Source organism: Trachemys scripta, chromosome 10 (assembly GCF_013100865.1).
Source record: "Trachemys scripta elegans isolate TJP31775 chromosome 10, CAS_Tse_1.0, whole genome shotgun sequence".
Lineage (NCBI taxonomy): Eukaryota > Metazoa > Chordata > Testudines > Emydidae > Trachemys > Trachemys scripta.
In genome coordinates, this window is record NC_048307.1 from 30,407,466 (window position 1) to 30,415,889 (window position 8,424).

General features: G+C 53.2%; 1 long non-coding RNA gene across 1 annotated transcript; it reads left to right on the top strand.

The window, feature by feature from the left end:
* The first annotated feature begins 1,810 nt into the window (after window positions 1-1,810).
* Window positions 1,811-8,418, top strand: LOC117883693. The gene is made up of 3 exons (XR_004647369.1): window positions 1,811-2,082; window positions 2,872-3,015; window positions 4,200-8,418. It is a non-coding gene; the product is annotated as an uncharacterized LOC117883693 (long non-coding RNA).
* The last annotated feature ends 6 nt before the right edge of the window (window positions 8,419-8,424 follow it).

Below are 8,424 nucleotides of genomic sequence, written 5' to 3' on the forward strand. Positions count from 1 at the left end.
AGGGCAGCCACCACCATCCCTCACCCCTCCTGCCAGGCATGCAGGCAGCCCTCCCCCCAAAAAAGCAGCAGGACAGGCACTGTTGCAGGAAGTGGGAGATGTCCTGCAGGAGGGGGCCCTGTTCGGAGGCCAGGCCACCAGGGCGAAGCGCAGGAGACCAGCACCCGCCTGGGCACAAGCTGTGAACCTCAGTGGGGGCTCTGCCCCCTGGGCTCCCCCTCCTGCTGCATTATGGCCTCCACCGCCGCCTTCTCCTCCTCTAGGGAGCCAGCCTCCTGCTCTGTGTCCAGCTGGGGGCTGCCTAGGTGCCACCCCCAGGGCCCACACAGCGCCGCTGCAGCTCGTGCTCTCCACCTCCTCTGGTGCTGGCCCCTCCGTTCCTGGCTTCTTCTTGGCTGGGGAAACGGGGTGGGGAGACTCATACAGAGGGTGCTTGGACCCTGCTGTGGGCTCCCCACATGTCCCCTGCCCCTCCCCACTCCTGCCTCACATGCTCGGTTCTATTTCTGATGTGCCTGAGCATTGCTCTGTCTGGATCTCAGGCACTCGCGCCACGCCTTGAACCACTCGGGCAGCACTAACCGGAGACCCCCCTAAGTGTAGCCACAGCATGGGGCTGCTGGCTTCGGCTGCTGGCCAGGGGGCTGGTAGGTAGATTGGAGGTGGCTGAGCCCCCCTCTAGCCCTAGCCATTCACTGCCTGTCTCCCTGGGGGCAGCAGCTGGTTGGCTCGGCCATTTGGAGTTGAACTAGACAAGCCGGTTTGCACCTGTTATAGGCATTTCAGATGCTTGGCTAAGAGACCTATGAAGAGGTGTCGCCGTGGCCCCACTGCTCTGCACAAGGCCCTGCACCGAAGCCTGGCAGGGTGGGATGCCCTTTCATTCACCAGCCAGCCCAAACTAGAGGCGTGACTGGCTGAAAAGCCTAGCGCACTCAGAGATGCAGGGCTCGGCTCTGCCCTTCACACTGAGACTGCTCGGGGCTGGGACTTCAAGAACGGTGCCAAGGCCGCAGACATGAGGATGCCTCCAGGGAACGCGCGCCTGCCCTTGACGCAAGCACCGCGCCAGCAAGCTGCTCTAATTGTGTCTACGAGGAGCCGCGCTCCGTAGAACCTCTGTCTCCCAGGATTGATACGTTGCTATAAAAAGCAACCTGCAATCCTTCAGTTTGCTCTATTCTGGGCTCCGTTTAGCAAGTCGCACGCTCGCCGACTCTTAATCCAGCAGAGCTTCAGGATGTGTGTGTGTGGCAGCACACATGTGTGGCTGTGCAGCTCAGCTGGGGTGGTGTGATGGTGTGTGGCTAGGGCATGTGTAATCTGCTTTGCTGGTGGGAGGTGAGAGAGAGAGAGAGGGTGGGCACGTGACTTTCTGCTTCAGTTTCTGTTGTATCTCTGTGTGACTTTGCTTTTGTGTGTGTCTCGCCCGTGAGTCCCTGCTTGGGTGGGGTCCCAGCGCAAAGGTGGATCCGTGAGCCTCTGCCATCCTGCGCGCTGGGCATGAGTTGTGAGTGCCAGGGCACGTCTGTGTGTGTGTGTGTGTGTGTGTGTGTGTTTCTTGGCACTTGTCTGATTCTCCCCCTGTGTGTGCCGTGCCATGTCAACATGGGTGAGGCTCTGCCTTTCTGTGTGCAAATCTGCGGGGAGACAGGGGGCTCATTGGGTAGGAATCGCCCGGCTCCGGCATAGAGAGACCTGAGGGATGGGGGGGCTCAGTAGGTGGGAATCACCTGGCACAGGTGTGGAGGCATGGGGGGGGGGCTCAGTGGGTGGGAATCACCCACTGTCTGAGCCATGTGGGGGGAGGGGCAGCTCAGTGGCAGACATCATAGTGTCTGTAGATGTCTTTGCAGAGCTGCATAGAAATGGTCAGAGGCGACTTCCCAAGCAGCAGAGAAGACGGCAGTGCTCCATGGAACTGACCCTGCTTCTCGGGGGAGTCAGTGGCACAACTCACTGACATCGGTGGGCGCAGGACCAGACCATACCTGAGGAATGAGACCACAGGGCACAGATGTCCAGCAAACGCCAAAGTGGAGATGGTTTTCTGAGGGAATAGGGAGAGCCGCACACAAGGAAGTGAGCAGATCCCAGTGGCCACAGCAAACCAATGAAATGTTCTGTGGGATTCTTTAGCACCTTGGGGCTAGAGCAGAAGTCAAGTATAGAAACCTTCTACCATCTCACGGGCCAAGATGTGTGTGTATGGGGGGGGGGGGGGGGGCAGAGGTTGGTCGTAGATTGGTAGGTGAGATGAGTCAAGAAGAAGGTAGACAGAAGGTAGGTTTACAAGACATGAAGCTTCAGTTTGATGCAGGCAGGAAGGCAAAGCCAGTGAAAAGATCTGAAGAAGGTCTGGACACAGTCAGAGCAGCACACCCGGTAGACAACTTCTGCGGCAGCTTTCTGGACTGGTTGAAGAGGGGATGGAGGTGAGAGTGCAGGGGAACTCAGAAAAGGGAGCTGAAAGGGTTGAGATGAGAAATAGTCAAGGCCGAAGGGGGTTTATTGGCAATGGGAATGGAGACGAACAGGCAGATGTTACAAAGGAAACAGCAGCATGGTTTAGAGACAAACATCAGTGCAGTGGGGAGATGAGTCGTTTTTGGGTTCCCAGCTTGGGACAACCAGGTGTGGGTGCTCACTGCCTCCAAAAATCAGGCCCTAAATGGAATACCCAGCATGAAATGAGTGCAGAATGGTACGGGAGAGGTGGCTGAGGAGGTGGGAAAAGAGCACGGCCTCATGCACTCTGCTGAAAGCCAAGGTCACAGATAGGGCAGACGAGACGTGGGATGTATTGATGGTCACTGGGGGTGTCAGTCCTGACTAGCACCAGGGGCTAACACAGTGCTTGTGATTTCACAGCGTTTCAGGAAGGTGTTGCAGAACCTGAAGAGACTTCCACATGGCATCTCCATGGCAATGTATGCATGCACATTCCATGCAGCCTTTGCCTAGGGACTAATTATTCCCTGGTTTTGGTGTGGAACCGGAGGCCACATCAAGAAGGTGCCTGATTGCTTGGACTCACTGGGGTAGGGGACTGAGTGCTAAGTTCAAGGGGTATGCAGCCCACCTGGGGTTTTCTAACCTCTGTGCTCCTTGCCCAAACCCAGAGCGTGGCATTCTATGGGAGGTTGGAGAATATTCATCTTAAACTCAACACTTTCCTGCACCAGGCACTCGACGCTTCTGGTGCAAACTCAGGAAACATGTACCTGGCTAAACATGAGTGCTCCCATTGTCACCCAGACTGTAACCCGACGGAAGTCAATGGGACTGCTCATGTGCTCAGGTACCTTGCTGAATCAGGTCTATGACTTTAAGGGACAGTTCTTCCCTCCATGCTGAAATTAATCTTGCGCGACTGCCCTTGGCCCACACTGCTGTAATAGCACAGAGAGAAAAGAGATCTCTCCCTGCCCTGAGAAGTGGGATGCTTGCATCTGGGCAGCATGTCTGGTTTGGTGTTCTCCCTCGGAAAATGTCAGCTTCCCTTGTCGCAGCTGGGTTCTGGGCCATGGCTCTAGTCCAGACATGGGACCCAGTAGCAGGTAAAGGTCAGTGTGGGGACATAAAATTCTGGCACATGGTATGTGGACCAAATCAAATGGGGTTAATTAAGACGCTCTGCCCAGAGGATGGCAGGAGAGGTCACCCCATTTACCCTGGCCTGGTGCAGAGAGGCTTTGGCAAGTGAGGATTCCTCACCCCATCGAGTGTAAATCAATTGTGGGGTCTTCATCAGTGGTGCTCCAATTTGTCCATCAAGATGAATAGGGGCAGGAGAAGCCCCAAAAGGGGAAGGTGGGCTAGAGGGGTACAGAGCCTGGCCCCTGTGATTACGTTATGCTCCTCGTTAAATACTGGGTCCAATACCAACTCCCATGCAGATGCTGCTTGGTGCGGTTCATCTGGGTCAATGCTATTTCCTGGATTCCTAGGGTGAAATCCTGGCCCAGTTGAAGTCAATGAGTTTTTCCATTGATTCAATGGGGGCCAGGTTTTCCCCCAGAGATTTTTCAGGTCAGAAGAGATCATTCTGATCATCTGGTCTGATGTCCTGCAGAGCGCAGGGCAGAGAACTTACGTTCTTTAGGCCTCTGAAAATCTCCATGGAATATTTTAGGAGAAATGTCAGTATTCATCCTGAGACTTCTGCATGTGGCTAACTAAATGTCCTCTCTCTCCAGCTGGAATCAATGGGAGTGGAGCTCCGACAGCTTGTCTGATCTGCTCTTCAATCTCCTACAAAGGGAAGTGCGGGTGTTTTTATTTAGCACTGGGCTCGGCAGGTTGTGGAGTGGGGAGTTCGGGCCAAGGGGAAGGCATTATAGGAGTGTTTGTGCATCGGGGTGGGGAAATGGGGTCAGGGTTTCCAGCCACGGGGAGGGGATTATAGAAGTGTTTGTGTGAGAGATGGGGGCACTGGCTTGCTAGCATGGGGTGCATGTGTGCTGTGAGGAGGGTTGCTGAACAGAATCTTACTTGAGCATCAGATATTGCTGAGCTCTTCTTCCTCTGCTGGCAGGCACCCCTACCAGCCGAGGGGCTACTTAAGTTCATCCCTAGCTGGCAGGTCAATGTGATGCTGAGCTCTCACCTTCCCAGGCCTGTTTTGCTACATCAGCGCCTGCTCCTGGTGTCCTTGGCACTATTTTTAACAGCATATGTTTGCCGCAAGGAAAGCTGATATCCATCTTGTCCATTCATCAGTGTTGCTTCCCTGGAAAGACAAAGGCTAAATTTATCCCACTCCTCATCAGCCAAGCGAGGCGATATAAATGCTCCCCGCTCCAGCCCGGTCACACACACTGACGTTGGTGGTCCGGGGGATCTCACATGTCCAACATCCACAAACAAGCCGGGGGCCAAATCCACTTACACAGATGCCAGTGCACAGACCAGCCTCAAGGCTTGTCTACATTTGAATGCTATAGTGGCACAGCTAGTATAGACATTACCTATGCCAATGGGAGGGAAGATTTTTTCTGTTGACCTAGCACTGTCTACAGGGGGACTTAGGTCGCCTTAATATGTCACTCAGGGGTGTGAATTTTTCACACCCCTGAGAGCTGTAACTGGGTCCATCTAATCTAGTGTAGAGCAACCCTTACACGGCCCAATTACCTAGGGGACACTCACCAACTCCAGGATGCAGACACCACCACGCGTACAAAACACATGCCTGCCTGATTCACATGCCCTCTATCACTCTGATCAGTGCATCTTGAGTGAATTGGATCTGGGGCTAAATTCCCTGTTGACGTAAACTGGTACAACTTCATTGGCTTCTGTGGATTTGGGCTAGTTCACACCAGCAACCTGTCTGGCCCCTGGGGTTCTCAGCTCTTCCTGACTTCATAAATGCTTTTAAATTTGTGAAGCATGTGCCAAGACACAATGGTGATGGACCCACTAAAAATGCCTCCGAGGCAGATAAACGATGCCACGCTGGGTGTTGACAGGAACTCCCCTGAATTGACATCAGTCTGTCTCATGACCATAACAGGCCTGATGCTTCCATCTTCCCCCTCCCAGCCTCCCTATATGCCAGGTTCAGAAATGGATGGCTGTAAGCCCCTGATTTCCAAAGAAACCTGGTATATTAGGCTGAATGCTACAGCGCACTAAGTCCTTTCCTAAGGATTTCACATTCAATGGTTTCCATCACCACTAGGTGGTGTAGATCTGCTGCTAAATTTTTTCCATGGCAAAAGTAGATGGATGTTATCTTGTTTTAACAGAGAAAAATCAGGGACACTGTGGTTAAATACCTCCTTTCCTCTTCCCTGCCTGGATGCATCAAGACAAGGTCAGGTCATGACAGCAACAGAGGAAAAGGCTATTACTGAAACCTTACAGAAGTCCCAGCAGCCGCCTCTTCCAACTGGCTTGGAAAGATTCCTACAAACAAACTTTCTGTCCCATGAGACTGAAGCCAGCTCATCTTATATTAGGCATGCCCAAACTTTGCCTAGCTGGGAGCCACGCATTAGCAACTTCCAGAAGCCCAAGGGATCAACTTTAATTTGTATAAAATTGTGTGACCCCTGGAGACTACATGTCCTGGCATGCAATGTGCTACCTTGATCCAAACAACCCTTCCTTATGCATCAAGATGGAGCACTGCATGTAAAGTTTCAAGGGCCATGCTTTGTGTATTAAAGACCAGGTCAGCTGCAGGCTACATTCCAGAACCCAGGGAATGGGATTCAACCCACAGGCCACCCCACGTCCACCCCTGTATGGAGCAAGGTTCGAATTGACAATGCTGAGCCATTCTAGTGGCCATGGTCTTTCATCTGGTCTCAGCATGGGTGTCATTAGAGGGGTCCTGGAACTGTCAAGTCAGCTGTTTCCGAAACAAACACTGCTCTTGCTTCACGTGGTGATGCCAGGAGGTTTGCCCTTGCAGGTGCAGCTGGTCATGAGTTACTGTTCCCTGGGTCTGGTTGTTTGCAGGTTTTCCTGCTGAGTTCCATTAGAGTTCATCCATTCCAGCCCCTCCGCCCTCCTGGCATGTGCCCTATTCCAAGGGGATCAGTCAGGATCAGGTGAGGGAGAGTGATACTAGGCAGCACTTGTGTGTTTGCAAACAGACTGTGGTATGCGCTGTCTCTAGGGAAGGTCTGGCTTATACTTTATACTGTTTGGAAAACTTGGGCCCAATCCTGTGAGGCTGTGAGTGCTCTCAACTCCCTTTGAGGTCAGCAGGAGCACAGACTTTTGGGTTAAATCTGGCCCCAAAGTGAGGATTCATTAAAGTTGTGCAAAACTTACAACTATTACAGATGTTTCTATTAAAAAAAATAAATTTTACCAGAAATCAAATGAACAAAAGTGTTTGCAAGCTAAATATTTCAAGGGCATGTTAGTGCATGAAAGCCCTCGAGTGAAACTCACCACTTGAAACTGGAAACAAAAAGTAAAAGGAACTGATCTGTGTTTAATGACCAGGTTGACTGAAAGTGCATTGAGAAAACAGGCATTGAGAAAACAGGCGTATTAAATCTTACTTGTTTATTAATGATCATTATTATTGCTTTGTGCTGATAATCTGTATAAAACATACATAAAGACAGCCCCTGTTTATTACAATCTAAGGCCCCGATGCTGTAATTGGATCCGTACCAGTGGCTTCAATGAAGTCTATGGACTTTGCATGGGTGTCAGAATGTGTGTATCTGGATCTGACTGCAGAACTGGAACCATAGGCCAGAGACACGTGGAAGGAAAAACATACTAGGACAAACAGAGACAAGGGTAGTTTAGGGTATTAGTGAGATTCCACTCTAAAGGGTCAGAGTTTTAAGTGGGTCTTGAATGACGTGAGCATGAGCAGGGGGAAGCAAATTGGATTTGTAAAAATTCCTGGTCCATTTGTGCTTTGGGTCTTATCTGTGGAGCAAGACATGCTTCTTGGAGCAGCAGCCTTGCTCCACAGGTGGGGAACTGTATAAGGCAGGATTTCAGACTCACTAATCTATAATAGTGTTGGTAACCCAGCTGCCAGGCCCAGATCCTGCAAGGCCTTACTCCTGGGCTTAACTTTAGGCTGTGCAAACAGCACAATGACTTCAGTGGGTGAAGAAAAGGGAAGAGCCTGCCTGTAAGGTTTTCTTGAATTGAGGTGTGTGTGTGTGTGTGTGAGGGGGGGCAGTGTTTAAAGATGTGGGATAACATTTGCAAAGGCAGCCTCCCAAACCCATGTTTAGGCACCTCAAAGAGGCCCGATTTGCAGAGGAGCCAAGCAGCCCCCGTCACAGTCCAGCGGCCTTTTGTCTGGCTGCAGGACCCAGGGTTTGAGGAAGCTCGGCAGGCGGGTTTGCAAATGTCAGGCTCCGAGTTTAACCTGGCGATGCCCCTCTCCTGGACAAACAGGCGGTAACCTCCCTTCTCTCTCTGCAAGTCCCACACGCCAGCCGGAGCCAGGCACCCCGCCCCCTGGCCGAGCCAGTCACAGCGGCGGCTGGGCTCCGACTGGCTCCCCGCTCGCCGGGGTTGCGGCTAAGGTTTCTCTCGCTGCTCTGTCCCGGCTGGCTCCCTAGCGGCGGGCAGGTATTTCCACCCTCCACGGCTCCCCCAGCACAGGGCCGGCCGGGCTGCCTGCGCTGCCAGATGCTTTCCCCTAGGGGTCGGTGTGAGCGAGGGCTCGGCAGCAGGATGCGGCGAGCGGCGGCACCGGAGTGAGGGAGCCGCACTCGCAGCCCAGGGGCAGCGGCGTGGGCAGCGCGGATCGCTGGCTCCCGACCTTCCGGGGGCACAGGCAGCCCGGCTGCTGGCGGGAGAGAGGCGGCGGGTCCCTCGGCCCAGCGGGGCCTCTTTGGAAGCGGATCAGGAGTTGGAGGCAAACTCCTGTGAGCGGCCGCCGCGGGGACGGACAGATGTGAAGGAAAATCCCGCCGCTCCGGGTCC